The 15,580-nt window shown below is 38.9% G+C and overlaps 1 long non-coding RNA gene across 1 annotated transcript; it reads left to right on the top strand.

Annotated features, from left to right (window-relative positions):
• Positions 1–11,213: 11,213 nt before the first annotated feature.
• LOC119086829 lies at positions 11,214–14,979 on the top strand. Its single transcript, XR_005090193.1, has 2 exons — positions 11,214–12,104; positions 14,790–14,979. It is a non-coding gene; the product is annotated as an uncharacterized LOC119086829 (long non-coding RNA).
• The last annotated feature ends 601 nt before the right edge of the window (positions 14,980–15,580 follow it).

Here is a 15,580-nt window from a genome sequence, read left to right as displayed (position 1 = left end):
GGTCCTGTGATGATCTCCCAACAATTCAGGCTGATGCTAGAACAGAAGGTCTCTCCAAAAACTGACAGCTGACAGTGGGGTCCCATTGCCAAGGATAAAATCCACACAGTTCATTGAACATAGAAAGATCATGGTGGTGCCTGAATGGAGCCTTTACTCCTATATTCTAGTCTCTTTGGTATGGGAAGATACTCTGCAGGCTACAGAAAGAAAAAACCTGGATATCAACCCAGCCACAAAAGCTGTGACCTACAATCTGTCCTGCTTGCAAGATGTGCTAGGACAATAGTGGAGCAGAACTTGTGGGGGTGGCCAGCCAATGTCTGGTTTAATTTGAGTCCCATGCCCTGACAGGAAGCCCATATACTATACTCCCTGTATTGACAGGAAATGGAGACTGGATAGCCCAGAGACCAAGGGTAGAACCAAACACAACTGGAAAAAAAATCAATGAAACAATTCCTAATGATATTCTGCTATACTCATAGATTGGCACTTTGTCCAGTCATTGTCAGAGAGGCTTCCCCCTAGAAGCAGATGTGAGTGGGTGCAGAGACCCACAGCCAGACATTGTGCAGTAAAGAGCTAAAGTAGAGGTCTTCATTGTGTCCCTCCCCTGAGAGCTTAGGGAAACTCATGGAAAAGGGGAAGAAATGCCGTAGGAGTCAAAGGGGATGGAAGAACCCAGGAGAACATGACCCACTGTATCAAATAAGCAGGGTTCACATGGGCTCACAGAGACTGAAACAGCAATCACAAGGCACGCTGGGGTTCACACCAGGTCCTCTGAGTATATGTTATGGCTGTTAGCTTGGCATTATTGTGATACTCCTAATAGTGAGAGCAGATGTGTCTCTGACATTTTTGCCTGCTCTTGGGACTCTTTTCTTCCTATTGCGTTGCCTTTTCCAGTCTTGATATGAGCGTTTTTGCCTTGTCTTAGTGTATCTTTTGTTTTGTCATGTTTTGGGTGTTATTTCTTGGAGGCCTGCTCTTTTCTGAAGATGAAACAGAGGGGGTAGATCTGGGGAAGAGGGGAGATGGAGAAAGGAGCTGGGTGGCGTGGAGGGAGCAGAAACTATGGTCAGAATGTATTGTATGAGAGAAGAACATTTTCAATAATAATAAAAAAGAATACTAGTTTAGATATATCACTTCAAAATTATTTTTATTTATTTATATTTTGTTTGTTTTTTGTTGTTGTTTGTTTGTTTGTGTTTTTTTTTAAACAGAGTTTCTCTGTGTAATAGTCCTGACTTTCCTGGAACTTACATTGTAGACCAGGCCTCCAACTCACAGAGATCCTCCTGCCTCTGCCACCCAAGTGCTGGGATTGAAGGTGTACACCACCACTGTGCAGCTCTACTTCAAAATGCTTAAATAAACTATAGGCTAATAACTTTGTGGGCAGTCATACTGTTTACCAAAAAGCAAATAATCATGTACACAAGCATCCTTCAGTTTTCAACTAGTATGGAACAGTTGAGCATTCAGGGATCATTCTCTGTCCTTATGACAAGAGTTACTAAATTTATTATCAAAAACTATTAATTTTTCTAGTAACCTTTGGAGCATCAAGACTGTTTATCTGAATTCATCTGTTTAGTATCAATTTTCTAAATTTTGCATTTGAGTTTTTATGGCAACACTTATGACTGCTAACAAAAATACACCTTTGTTTTTAATATCTATTGAGCCTTAGTTTTCTGCAGTAATATTATACATATTATAAAATTCATATAATTATATATATACATATAAATTAAAAATTTCATGTATATTATATAATATGTACATAGCTGAAAAATGGGTGATTTAAGAGCACATATTAGACAATTCAATTATATTAGTTGCTGCCTACCCATATTTTTTCAAAATCCCCAAGTCTGCATTCAAGAGTCTTATTTTCTAGTAGGGAGAAAAGACACACACACACACACACACACACACACACACACACACACACACAGTGTATGAGCAGGTAGGGCACTGGTTGGATGGTAAAAGTTGGAAGTCTAGAAAATGTAAATTTTCTAGAAATCTTAAAAATAATAAAAGTCTATCTTTTGTAAGATTTCCCTGTGTGGGCCAGCTTAAACAAGCCCACACTAGCAATAATCTTCCTTGAGTAGCAACTTTTTGCTGGTCTATTGTTTATACTGTGATAAGGCTGAAGAGGGCTTCTAAACATTTGGAGTTTTCCATACACAAATACACATATGCTCCAAATCGCTGTATATTATTGGTTCTTCTTCAGCAAAGTTTTGATTTTTATGGCTGTTAATTGGAGTAGCTGAAGTTTAATGCAATAACTCAGGGTGTGGGTGTTGAAAGACAGCCTTTAATTAACAGAAGTTTTAGGTGGAGAGGTACTAAAATGGTCATTTAAGTCTACTTGGCTCATAGCTGTCTTTGTCATTAAACATCGGTACTACCCCATGATGAAAGATAAACAAATCAAATTGGAAACATTTTAACCCATCATGTTAGGTAACCACTAATTGGAACCTTTGTATTTTTATTTTTGAATAGTGAAATATGATATGTAGAGTACGACATAGAAAATCCTTACTAATGACCAAATTTTAATTCATACATAAGGTACTATGCATAATCTAAAGAGCATATGTAAAGTTTAAATTATTCCTTTGCTAAGTATTTAAAACTGAGTCACACAGTGAGAAACTACAGTTATTAAAGAATTATGTGATTAATATGAAAACCCTTTTTCCTACCCCTTCATAGTGTGTGTGTGTGTGTGTGTGTGTGTGTGTGTGTGTGTGTATGTGTGTACGTGTGTGTATATTTCTGGGTGTGTATTCATGTGTGACTATAGATGTTTTTGGAGGCCATAGGGCAATCTTGGGTGTTGTCCTCACACTCTGCCTGCCTGTTATTAGTTTTGGCATGCTTTCTCGCTGGCCTGGAACTAATTTCTAGTTTCTAGTGACTAGGCTGGCCAGCAAAGCCTGGTGGATCTGCCATTCTCTTCCTCCTCAGCATGGCATTGCAAATATACACCTGGCTTTCTTTTATGTGGGTTCTGGGGATTGAACTCAGCTCTTCATGCTTGTAAGAAGCACTGTACCAAATGAACCATCACCCTACTCCCATTAAAGAATTTATTTTTAAATATCAGCTTCACATATTAAAAATATGCATAAAGCTCCAGCTGATAATGGGATCGTTTGCAATGAACAGGAGTATGCACAGAATGGTTTTGACCCTTCATAAAACCCAGGACTCTGATACCTGCCTGAAGATTTATGAATTATCAAATGAGTTTTATGATTTCACTGAGCATCAAAATAGTCTCAGCTATGACAGAAGCAGCAGGTGGGATCGTGAAGTACTACTTCCTGTTGACTAACTTCCTGAAGCAAACATGAGACCACAGGGCCAAGCGATTCAGCTCTGAGGAGACATCTGCTAAACACCTACTTAGAGCAGTTGGTACCAGTGATGATTAAATCCTGACAAGGAGATGCATCGGCTGTTCTAAGTCACAAGGGCCTTGCTCAGGCTAAATACAGCAGCAGTCTCCTATTCCCTAAGTGTCCCATTAAAATTAAAACTCTTTTCAAAGTGTGAAGTTATTTCTTTTTCTTCCTCTCTTTCTGAAAAAGTTCCCAGGAAGATTGGTTCAGTAATTATCTAAGTTTTATCAGACCCTATCAGATAATTATAGTTAGGTGGCTCTTTCATGAATCATGAAACTTAAGTGAACAAATTTAATGATAGAGAAGTGAATAAATAGGAAGTTCTCATATGTATATAGATACTTAAATTCACTGTGAATGTTTTAAGACTATCATCCTTCCAAACACATCACTGATTCCTATGCTCAAAGAGTAAGAAGAACAACTGACTGTCCTTTGATGGGGCTCACAGTAAAGGTCTGATGTATTTGCAGGGGAGTGTTTCAGTTCTCTCTAGATTCACACAATTGGCAAAATAAACAGGAACAAAACAGATTATTGAATGAAATATTCACAACTTTCCTTATGGAAATCATTTTAGGAATAGGATTGGCTGCCAGTCATGAGATAATACAAAATCAAGCACTACAGTGGCAGTGGTAGCCACCAGATTATCATACAGATAATGGAGCACATTGTTAAGGTATACAACTGAATGATTAATTGCCCCAGAACCCAGATGCTGATCAGCCTTGGAAGGGAGTAGCCTGAAGAAAATGTCACTGTTAGCCTCTTTCATAGGCCTTGTATCTGCAGCATATTTGCATACATGCAAATGACTTATATGAAGCTGAATGGAAATCAGAAAGGTGGCTTGCACATCAATAATAAAGGGAAGGATGGCCCAGTGATACCAGTTTGACTAAGGCTTGTACACACAACCCACTGACATGAGTCTGCTGTGGGATGGTCTGTATGTCAAATCTGTTACATTGATTGGTCAATAAATAAAACAGTGATTTGCCAGTGGCCAGGCAGGAAGTATAGGTGGGACTAACAGAAAGGAGAATTGAGAGAACAGGAAGGCAGAAAGAGACACTGCCAGCTGCCGCCATGACAAACAGCATGTGAAGATGCTGGTAAGCCAGGAGCCATATGGCAAGGTATAGATTTATAGAAATGGGTTAATTTAAGATGTAAGAACTAGATAGATAGAAGTCTGAGCCATAATATAAGCGTCTGTGTGTTTATTTTATAAGTGGGCTCCGGGACTGGCAGGACATGGCAGGAGCTGGAGAGAATTCTCCAGCTACATGAGTCCCTTAACTAAGTACTCAAGTTGTTTCCCAAGTTTACATATAAACTTTAAATTTCTAACATCCTGGCTAGGAAAAACAATGAGAAAGAGAAATGGGAAAGGACAGAAATGGAAGGAAGGAGAAAGGGTTCTTCAATATGAGAGCTGTTCTCTGAAATTAGAGCTCATTAACATAAAGATTATCATACAGGTCCTTTATGAATTCTAACTTTGTATTTTTGTCTGCAGTCACAAATATATTCACCTGAAATATAAATTCTTTCATGATCTGGATAATAACTTACAGTAACTCCCAAGCAAATGTTCGATAGCTTAGGTGTGAGAGCACATCTGAGAAAGAAAGTATTCTTAACTTATAAATAATCAGCACAACATTCTTGGTCAAGCAACATTAATTCCATATTTAATCGTATTATATAGTATAAATAATAAGTCTTTATTTCTTTTAAATTTAATTTCTGTAGCAAAAAATAAATATTCCACATGAAGCCAAAAAAAGCAATAACCAAAGGTCCTTTTATAGACCCCTGTGAATGTGGTCAATGTCTTATAAACACTTACCAGGCACTCCCTTAGTGCTTCTGCATTGTGAATAAAGCACAGAGTGGAGCCAGGTGACCCAGGAAGCTGACCCTCACCCACAACTAATGTGTGGGTTCCTCGATCTTGGCTTTTCTCACCTGCAGAAATCAGAAATGAAATGATGTTCCATATCGGACAAATTGATGGTGCTGTTGCTTAAGCAGCAGCGGCCCTAGTGGACGAGGGTTTGTGTGATGTAGCTTTAGCCTCTCACTCTTTGCTTTCAGCTTTTATTGTATTTCAATAAGGGCATTAAAAAAATCAGAATGTATTTCAGTTTTTCTCTGAGTTCTATGCTACTGTTATTAGAAGTCTTGCTATACATTGATTAGAGCCCCGAAGTGCATGAATGCAAGTGTGTAAGATTTTAAACAATTTGAATATAAAAACTATCTCTGGCTGGGCGGTGGTGGCGTACGCCTTTAATCCCAGCACTCGGGAGGCAGAGGCAGGCGGATCTCTGTGAGTTTGAGGCCAGCGTGGTCTTCAAAGCGAGTTCCAGGAAAGGTGCAAAGCAACACAGAGAAACCTTGTCTTGAAAAATAAATAAATAAATAAATAAATAAATTAATTAATTAATTAATTAATTAAACTATCTCTGTAGTTGTGTAGCCTTGGAGTCGCTTGGCATCCTTCATTCTTTCTCTGCCTCTCTGTTGTTAGATTCCTCCTGAAAGACTGATTTAACATTTCTCATAGTGGGAAGTACACTGCAGAAGAATTCAGTTTGGATGTTTCCAACAGCATCTTTACTGTGGCCTCATGACTGAAACTTGCTTATTTCTGGGTAGGCAATTTCAGGTTGCAAGTGTCGTGCATCATGGCACAGTGTTCTGTTCTCTTCCTACTTCATTTGTTCTCACAAGAACCTTTCTTTTACGCCTACTTTTGATCCCATTTACATCATGGCTCCTCTTCAGGGACATTTCCTTCCTGAGTTTTTTGCTATAATGTCTTGGGCCTCTTCTGCTCTGCACTTATATACTTTTCATCAGTTTTTTAAAATTATTCTAACTGTTGCTTTTCAAGTATATTTTCTTTTCCCTCGACTCTCTCTTCTCTTGTGAGCTTCCTAAATATACATGCTTACTACCAGCCCTCATCTCTCAGCTCCAAGTTTTTTGGAGTTTAATTTCTTTTCTATTTTTGCTTTAGGGTTTGGGAAAAAAATCCCAGTCTTAGAGTGCTAGACTTGAGCTAGACTTCCTGCACCAGAACTAGCTACTATGTGTATGTGTGAGTGCTTGCAGTATGTATGTATGCCCTATGGATGTCTATGTATGACAGAAAAGGGTGTCAGGTTTCTCATGAACAGAGTTCGAGAATATCTGCTTGTGAGCAGCCACATGGTGCTGGACACAGTACCTGGGGAGTTGGGGTGTTTTGTTGTTTTGAATAGTACCAAATGTTTTTAACAACCAAGCCAGCCCTCCAGCCCTTGTTTTCTTATTTTGGGTCCTTTCTCTTATGTTTTATATTATTTACTTGTTTATGATGATGGGCTAAATCTTTTCATGATTTCAGACAGTGATATTTTCTTCTTAGCCATTTTATTTTTCTCTGCAAATTAACTAATATTTATCACATAACAGCTTAGTTTCTGAAGCATATGCAATTTTTTAATGATTGGTTCAGTAGACTTTGCTAATTTTATTAGGCATGTCAGTTTTTCATTAGATTTAATTACTTTGACTAATTTGATGCCATTTTGAGTTCTTGCTTACAGAATCTCTGTGAGTATAGTGATCTTTATTGACCCTAGATATGAGTTTTACCATACTTAACAATGGCCTTGTATCTTTATAAATATTCTTAAGTACTGTTCTAGAATGCACTCACTTAAGTAGAGTCACTTTAATTAATTTGGATTTTGTATTGAAAACATTTTTTCATTCAATATATTCTGGACCTTGGTTTTAAAATTCACTGGGTGAAGTCAGGGTCATATTTCACATGATGTTAATAGTTTTCCCATTAGGGGACCAAAATTATTCTAAGTACTCCACACTTAACAGTTTTTCTCATCCAGCAAATGAGAATGCTGCTGCCCTGGCAGCATTGTGTATGGCTGTGTCACTTTTCAGGAGATTTCCTCAGACGAGACTATGTACTGACCCATCAGTGTTCTACAAGAGGGTCAAGGAGTGGGCTTTACAGAGAGCTTGATTTCTTCTCTTCCCATTGCTCTTCCCTTTAATAAACTTTCCTGAAAACTCTGCTATCTGGACACTCACATCCATTCTTTCATAACTATCTATTAAAGTGTACACTATTAAAAAGTGTACTTGAAAACGCATTTACTACACAATACTGTACATGCATACAGGGTCCTGAAAAGCAACTGTCACCTGTGGAAGCTTGAGTTTCCAGGGTCATTTCCAGTGGAGACCTTTCAAGGCTTACTGTCCATTGAATGTCCAGATAGATGTTTCCCTCCCCTTAAGATATTTCATTCGATCACAGCAATGAGAAACCAAAAAATACGTACTTTGTGCTCAGAATCTGATAAATTATCATTCCAAACTGTAAGCTTGGCTGTGATTATAATGGGAATTATTTTGTCTGAGTCTTCTTTACCTCCATCTCACCTTTCTTTGTGAATTGTATCTTCTCTGTCTTCATCTTCACTGTCTTCCTGACCAGAATCCTCTCCATCTCTTTTACCACTGTCTTCATGAGCAGCATCCTCTCCATTTCCAACCATAGATAATGAGTCTACACCACACTGTGAAAACACAGCATCAAGAGAATTCATCTCCATTGCTTTTGAGATTACAGGCTTAGAAATCTCCCCACCTGTCACCTTCTCTGCATCATCTCTCACTGGAAACCTGTTGGATGGTAACTGCTTTTCCAGTACTGATATTCCTCAAGGTCTCCCATCCCAGGAAAGAATCTGCATATTTGTGGGGCAAATCAATCTGTGCATGGTCTGTTTTTTGAAAACCACCTCAGCATCATCACCACAATGGAGGTCCGCAAAAGACTCAGAGGCAATGCTGTGGTTATCCAAGGATGACTGTCACTGGATCCTCAAGATAAAGTATCCTGAAGCTTTCAAGTTTGGGCTATGATGTCATCCACCAGTGCCATCAACAACTATATTAGTTTCTTGCTAGGTTAGTGCTACAGCTTCAGATATGAACTCCCAGTGGAGAGCAGCAGCCCATGTGCCACGGCTAAGCTTCTCCAGTGTTAAACCAGCACCTGCTCACCATTGTCAGACATGCATCTGCTCTCATTGGCCATGGGAAGTTGATGTACTCAGCACCATGATGTTTTGTTGTATTTCACCGGTGGATTTATGGGACCTTTAAAATTATTTATTTGTTCATTCATTTATGTATACATGTGTTGTGCATGTGTGTGATGCATGCACATGTGTGGGGTTGCAGGGGCTGTGTGGAAACCAGAAAAGGACATCTGGTGTTCTGCTTTGGTACCCTCTGCCTTTTTTTTTTTTTTTAAAGACACAGTGTCTAGGTGAAGCCATGCTGGTGGACAGGAAGCCAAAGTGACTCTCCTGTTTGCACCTCTCCACACCACTGGGCTTATGGGGCGACAGCCATCTCAGTAGTTTCATTTTATAATCATGGGGACTGGAATCTACTCAGGTTCCTGTGCTTGCTCAGCAAACACTGTAGATACTATAAAAGTGACCCAAATATGCTGTTTTTAAAGAAACGGTAATTAATCCAACTTAGCACATCAAAGCCAATATGTTTCATTATGAAAAAAACTATTTTAAAATCTTTTTGATTATGGTAAATGACTTAGAGATAACTCCATCATAAAAGGTGAAAATCTAACATAAAAATAGACAGAGAAATAAATGAAACTCTTAATCAGAGCAATGCAGCTCTAACCGATGAAACAAGCAGCAATCTGATTGAAGAGAACCAGAAAAATATTATGCTTAGAAAACACAAATGAGATTTTTTTTTTAAAATATAGCTGTCCAGTGACACCATGGGATGGAGCCATGAAAGCTGCATTGGTCAGTATAGATAGATGCCATATGCATTTACAGCATGCACTTCTTCAGCTCATGCAGCACTTTGCTCTTGATATCTGTCTCCCACAATCTTGCCGAGTTCATTTTCATTTGCTGCCACTGTTTCTAGCAACCAAACGTGAGAATAAGCCAAGGCATTCATTTATTTTTCTTTTTTCTTTTTATTTTTTCCAGAGCTGAGGACCGAACCCAGGGCCTTGCACTTGCTAGGCAAGCACTCCACCGCTGAGCTAAATCCCCAACCTCAAGGCATTCATTAATTTTTCTATGAACAGGCATTTGGGAAGCTCTGTCAGAATGATTATGAATATAGTTAGTGAGCATTCCTAATGAATGAAGTATGTGTGAGCAGATGAATGAGTATCATGTGAGTGAAGTTATGCAACAGAGTGTTCACTCACACACCTGTGGCTTGATAGGCAGCATTAATATAAATTTTTATATACAGCCTACTGTATATAAAATACAGTGAAATATAATTTGGAAAGACATAATAATTTGCTGCTCCCAACAGCTCATGTTAAAAGCTTGGTCACCAAATTGTGAGCTGGGGCCTTTGAAGTATATCTTTTCCCTAGAGCCTTCTACCTCCTCTGTCTGCCATGCCCGACCCCCCTCCCCAGCTGACATGCAGTGAGCGGTTGCTTTCTCACCTCCTGAAGCTAAGATGTTCTGCTCACTCAGGAAAGTAACATAAATCGAGATGACCAGGGATGTAAACCCTGGAAATCTCCAGAATGCACAATGTCCAAGTTTGGGAGAGGCAGAAGCTGGAGGAATATGAATGTGAGGCTGATCTATGCTATATTAAAAGACCTCCTCTCAACCAGAATCAAAACTAAATATATCAATAGTCAGAAATAAACCCTTTTCCCTTAAGATGGTCTGTCACTGAGACAAAAGGCTGACTAACAAGAGAACACCAAGCTCCTGTGAAGCTGGGCCTTGGCTGCTCCCTTTGTTTTGGCCAGTCATGTGTGTTACAGTGTGATGGTTTGGCAACCCCCTGATGGCTAATGAATACATAAATTAAATTTTTACATTTGTATACATTTAACTCAATACAGCTAACTTTAAAAGACACCAGTTTTCACCGCAATGTAGTATCAAGTTTTCAAAAATGAAATGTCTGTGGTCTTAATTATGAATTGTCTATCTGATTTCACTTGTTTGATTTTTTTTCCATTTTTGTATCAGTCATCTACTGATCAAGGTTAATGCATTTCAAATTGAGCATGGTGTCCACTCCTCTGAGCATATGAGGTTTGCTCTGTTCTTTTTAATTTTTTTCTGGCACTGTTCACTCTGTACTTTTCATAAAAGCTTTAGAAACAAATTGAATGTTTGCAAATATACACACATACACCATGGGCTTCTATCTGAAAGGCTCAAAACATACAGAGAATTTAGAGTATATTATCCATATTGAAATTAAATATTTTAATATGAAATCATAGATGATATGTCTTTTTAGTCTTTAAATGTTTTATTTAAATCATGCACTTGCATTTTATGTACTGATTTAAAAGGATTCTTGGCTAGACTTACTGTCACAAGCTGGCATCAATATTATTATAAATAACTGTATGTTTATGACCCTATCTTTAGAATGATAATGACTGGAATTCTCTGATTATATTCTCTGAAGGACTTTCATCATTTTAATGAGTTACCATGCAATATTATGAACTTCATAATTTTATCATATTAATAACATACTAGTATTCCTAGCTCATTAACTTTAATTTTTTCAATATATATTTCAAATCTATCAAAATATTTAACTAAGGTTTAAATCTTTTCACCTATTAATACACTGGGTCACAGAAATGAGCTTTGTAATGCTAAATATCCCGTGCACTAATGGTCCTGAGTTTTCCCTTACTTCTCTCCCTCTGGGGAACTAAAATCTCTCTGTTCTCCAGGGGAACCCTTTGAGCGTCTTCACTTTCAAGATCTTGAGGCTCTGGATTCTCTAGAAACTTTGACTGAACTTTCCAAGCCCTTCTTAAGTTCTGTGTTTCAGCAAAGGACCCACAGGCTTCATGCTAAATCTCTAGCCATTAACCAGGATGCAGAGAGAGGCCTCCCGTCTCTGCTCAGGACCCTTGAGTCTCCTCTGCAGTGTGTTTGGAGACTCCTTCCTACCAGGTTCCTGGAGCTCTGATGCCTTCAGATGTTCATTTTCTAAGAAGCAGCTTTGCTCTCTCATGTGATCTCCAATCCTACCGAGTGCTGTTGAGACATCATGTTTGGAATATATTCCATTTTAAACTCATGTTGTTGACGACGGCATAGCGAAGCGCAACCCCAAATCCCTGTGCCCAGTCACCACCATCTGACTCCAAAGAAGGAAGAGAGCGGAAGGAAGGGTCCTGGAATAACAGCTTACCCTGCATGACGCTTTCCTGCTATGAAAGATGAAGATGTAGCCGAGACAACCACAAAACCAAGGTTGCATCAAAATACAAGTGAACGGCTGATTTTGAGGCTGCCTTCCTCTTCAGTCAGAGTCATTGCTGCCCTCCTGAGAGCCTGTCTGTGCTTGCTCGTCCACACACATCCCATCTTCCTCCCAGAGACATTTCAAATGTAAGAACTAGAAAGGCTAAGAGAACTTCGCAGAACTAGAAAGGCTAAGAGAACTTCGAAGTCGGAATAGAGATCCTTTAAGAAGAATGCTAAATATTCTATATACTCCATCCAGAGGATTTAACTTAGATGAAAGGCCTTGCTTGTGTGAGAAACTATTCCTTTTCTTTTTGTCTAGGTAAGTATCCCGAACAGATGGCATTATCCAATTATTAGCAGTTGGCACAACAGGTAAGAAATGAGAAAAATTTAAGGGCTATTGAACGCTAGGGAGCAATATTCATCCTGGCACTTGGGGAATTAACCGTAAAGCTCTCGTTAGTTTTAATGAGGACGTACAGCCAATCTGGATATGTTCACATTGACTCAGCAGTGTGCTACGCAGCACAGGTGTTTAACTGTCAGCTGATTTAACAGTCTGATCTGAAAAGATTAAAAGACTGTAGGATAAAAACCAGTCACTCGAAAAGGCAGAAAGACTGGAAAAACAAAACCGTTATTTTAAATTTGAAAATATTAAGAAAACTTGAGCCTGTTAAACACGCTTAGCTCAACCTCATTTATGTATCGATATGTTTTCGTTTCTTAGCAGTGACACGGGAAAGGCTTGGGTTTGGGAGAATGCCTACGTTATTATTGTGTATAGTACTATTAATTTTGTTCAAGATTAATTATTAAAATGTTATATCAGTATGGACTGGTGTTTTAGGGACACACATCACCCAGTGTGAAGGGACGTGTGGTTTCCTATTCAAAATGGGAGAAGAATCTGTAGCCACAGAGCTGAGCCACCTCTGCCATGGTTGGGAACCACATTTGCTGTTTTGCATACAACTGCTGAAGTCACGTACAAACGGGATATCCTATACTAGTGACTTCAGGATTACTTCACAAAGTGTCTATCTTGAAGATCCTTGAGAGAGATCTCATGGCATCTCTACTGCTTTAAAATTTACTCCATCCGTTTCACTGGCTTGCTGTCCTCATGTGCCTGGAAAATTATATCTGCATGTGTTTGTTTGTGTATTTGTTTGTTTTAAACATGAATTTGGCTCACTTTTTGAAGTCATATGACAAAAACCTGGACGGAGAGTTTGTGATTCCTATTGTGAGCCATATCCTGTGGCTGCTTACCAAAGATAAAACATCTGTGGTCCAGAGCAACACATGTAAGATTTTGTAATGCTTACATAATTCCCTGTGGTTTACACAGTCATGAAGAGGTTATGCAGCTTGTCTGATATTCTGATTTCTGACATCTATGATAAGATAGAGTTGTATTTTGGGGATAAACGAAACTAAGATTATGTGTGTAGCTCAAAAACTAAACCTTTCTTCTTTGGCGGTATGCAGAGTACCTTTCAGTATCATGAATACTTGTCCCTAGCGGTGAAGGCTCCAGGGAGGCACCCGCTCTACTTCGCCATGTTCAATGAGTTGTGTAAGTGTAGTATGGAGCAGTAGAACTTCACTGTCAGTGTTGGACAGCCACCAATAGTCTTGCCAATAGCCTGGGTTGTTTGAGGGTTCCCATGGGACCTCTTTGGGCAAGAACTCAATTAGATGTAATCCATTCCTAGTATTAGAAGCTTTATTTGGTGACAAGAGATATCCAGTTGGCACTCTGACTCCTCTGGTATTTGGTGATTTCATTTAGATCACCTTCACACACACACACACACACACACACACACACACACACACACACACACATATTAGGAAGCTTCGACTATATTAACGTTTCATATGACACCCATCATGGCCCTTAATTTTAGCCGTCCCTCCCCATATTCCTCTCTTCAACTCCTCTTCCTTCTCCTTCTTGTTTGGTCCTCACATTCCAATCTCCCTCCATTCATCCATAACTATCTATTCTATTTCTCCTTCTTAGAGAGATCCCTCCCTCCCTGCTAGTCCCTTACTCTCTACCTAACCTCTGTAGTTATACTGATTGTAGCTTACCTAAATTTTAACTTTAATGACTTTATATTTAAAGATTTGCTATGCAAACAAGGGTTTTGAAATTAAATGATCCAAAATGTCTTTATGAAGAAATTTATTTTTATTACATATAAACATAGGCTCTGCTGCAGATGTAGATCACAGTTTTTGAGCTATGACTTTAGGAATGGGAGCATTTAATTTAAATAGATATGAATGTTTTCCCAATTGCATTCCAAATGCGTATGAAGAGTTTTGATTTTTTATGTATTTATTTATTCATTGAGAATTTTATAAAGTATATTTCCATCATATTCTTTTCCATCCCACCCTCCCTGTCCCTACCCACACAACTTCATGGTTTTATTTTGCTCTCTTAAAAAATAAAAATAACAGGGAGAAAACCATGGAGTGTGATTTATGTTGACTGAACATTCCTGAATATGAGAACTGTACTGGAGTTTGATATACCCAGTGTCACTCCATTGAAGAAAACTCATTTCTCTCTCCTGGCAACTATCTATTGCAAATAGCTTCTTGGCCACAGTTGGACTTCATGCCTACTTCCCCTTCGCCATGCTGAACATTTGAGTGCTTAGAAATAATGATCTATTATTTGGATTCACATTTTCTTGGGTGGAATTCAGTTTCCATGATATCATTTACCCTCTAATTTTGAGGTAAAATATAATGTATATTTTTAATATTAAACTGCATTTTCAATGCATAGCCTCTACTGTGGTCTGAATATCGGGGTTTCTTTAAAGTCTAGATGTTGGACACTCAAGTCCCACTGTGACTATATTTGAAAATGAGGCTTTCTGGAGGTACGTAGGTAAGATGAATTTAGGATACGAGGCCCCAGTCCCATAGTATTAGTGTCCTTATAAGAAAATGTTACACAGCTCCTTTGTTCTCACAGCTCCCACCTCTCTCCTAACTGGCTCCTTCCCCCAGTACATGAGCACAAAGAGGAGCCCTGTGAAGTTCAGAGAGATGCCAGCATCTGCCAGTTGAGAAGAAGCCTCAAATTAAATCAATGTTTCCATCACCTTGATCTCGGACTCCAGTCTACACAATTGGGAGGATTAAATTCTAATCCTGTGACACCTTACTTTGTGATATCATATGTTATAATATGAAGTAGCTTCTGAGTGAATGAATTGTGCATATACATTTCATTTCTGTTTCATTTCTACATAAAATCATGACACATCCACTATCTCAGAAAAATGCTATTGTAATAACTCCCAGGGTCCTACAGGGAAAGCCCCAGGTATTGGAGACTGCATTTTCATCTAGAGACCCTTCAAGCAAAGAATGAGATCAAAAGTACATCCCATATGAAGAAGGGACTTGGTTTTTTCATTAGACATCAGTTATAAATTGTCCACATTGACTTAAAGCTGGCCTGAGTTTATAGTCTGTGGTTTTTTGCCATGCCTGTTTCTCCAGCAATGGCATCACTGAGCCAATTGGAAGAGTCTGTTGTCATCTTCTGCTAAGCTGGGTTTCCTGGTACAGCAGGAGCCCTGGGAATGCTACCCTGTGACTTCTTTCATATAATATGCTCTGAAGTGACAGTTGACAGTGTTGTTGGAGGGCTTCTCTCCAGGTTCCCCAAGCCCCGCAGTCCCACAATCCACTTATAAAATAATCACTCAGACGCTTATATCACTTATAAACTGTATGGCCGTGGCAGGCTTCTTGCTA

The sequence above is a fragment of the Peromyscus leucopus genome, chromosome 16_21 (assembly GCF_004664715.2).
Source record: "Peromyscus leucopus breed LL Stock chromosome 16_21, UCI_PerLeu_2.1, whole genome shotgun sequence".
NCBI lineage: Eukaryota > Metazoa > Chordata > Mammalia > Rodentia > Cricetidae > Peromyscus > Peromyscus leucopus.
This window is presented reverse-complemented; position numbering and strand designations above follow the sequence as displayed.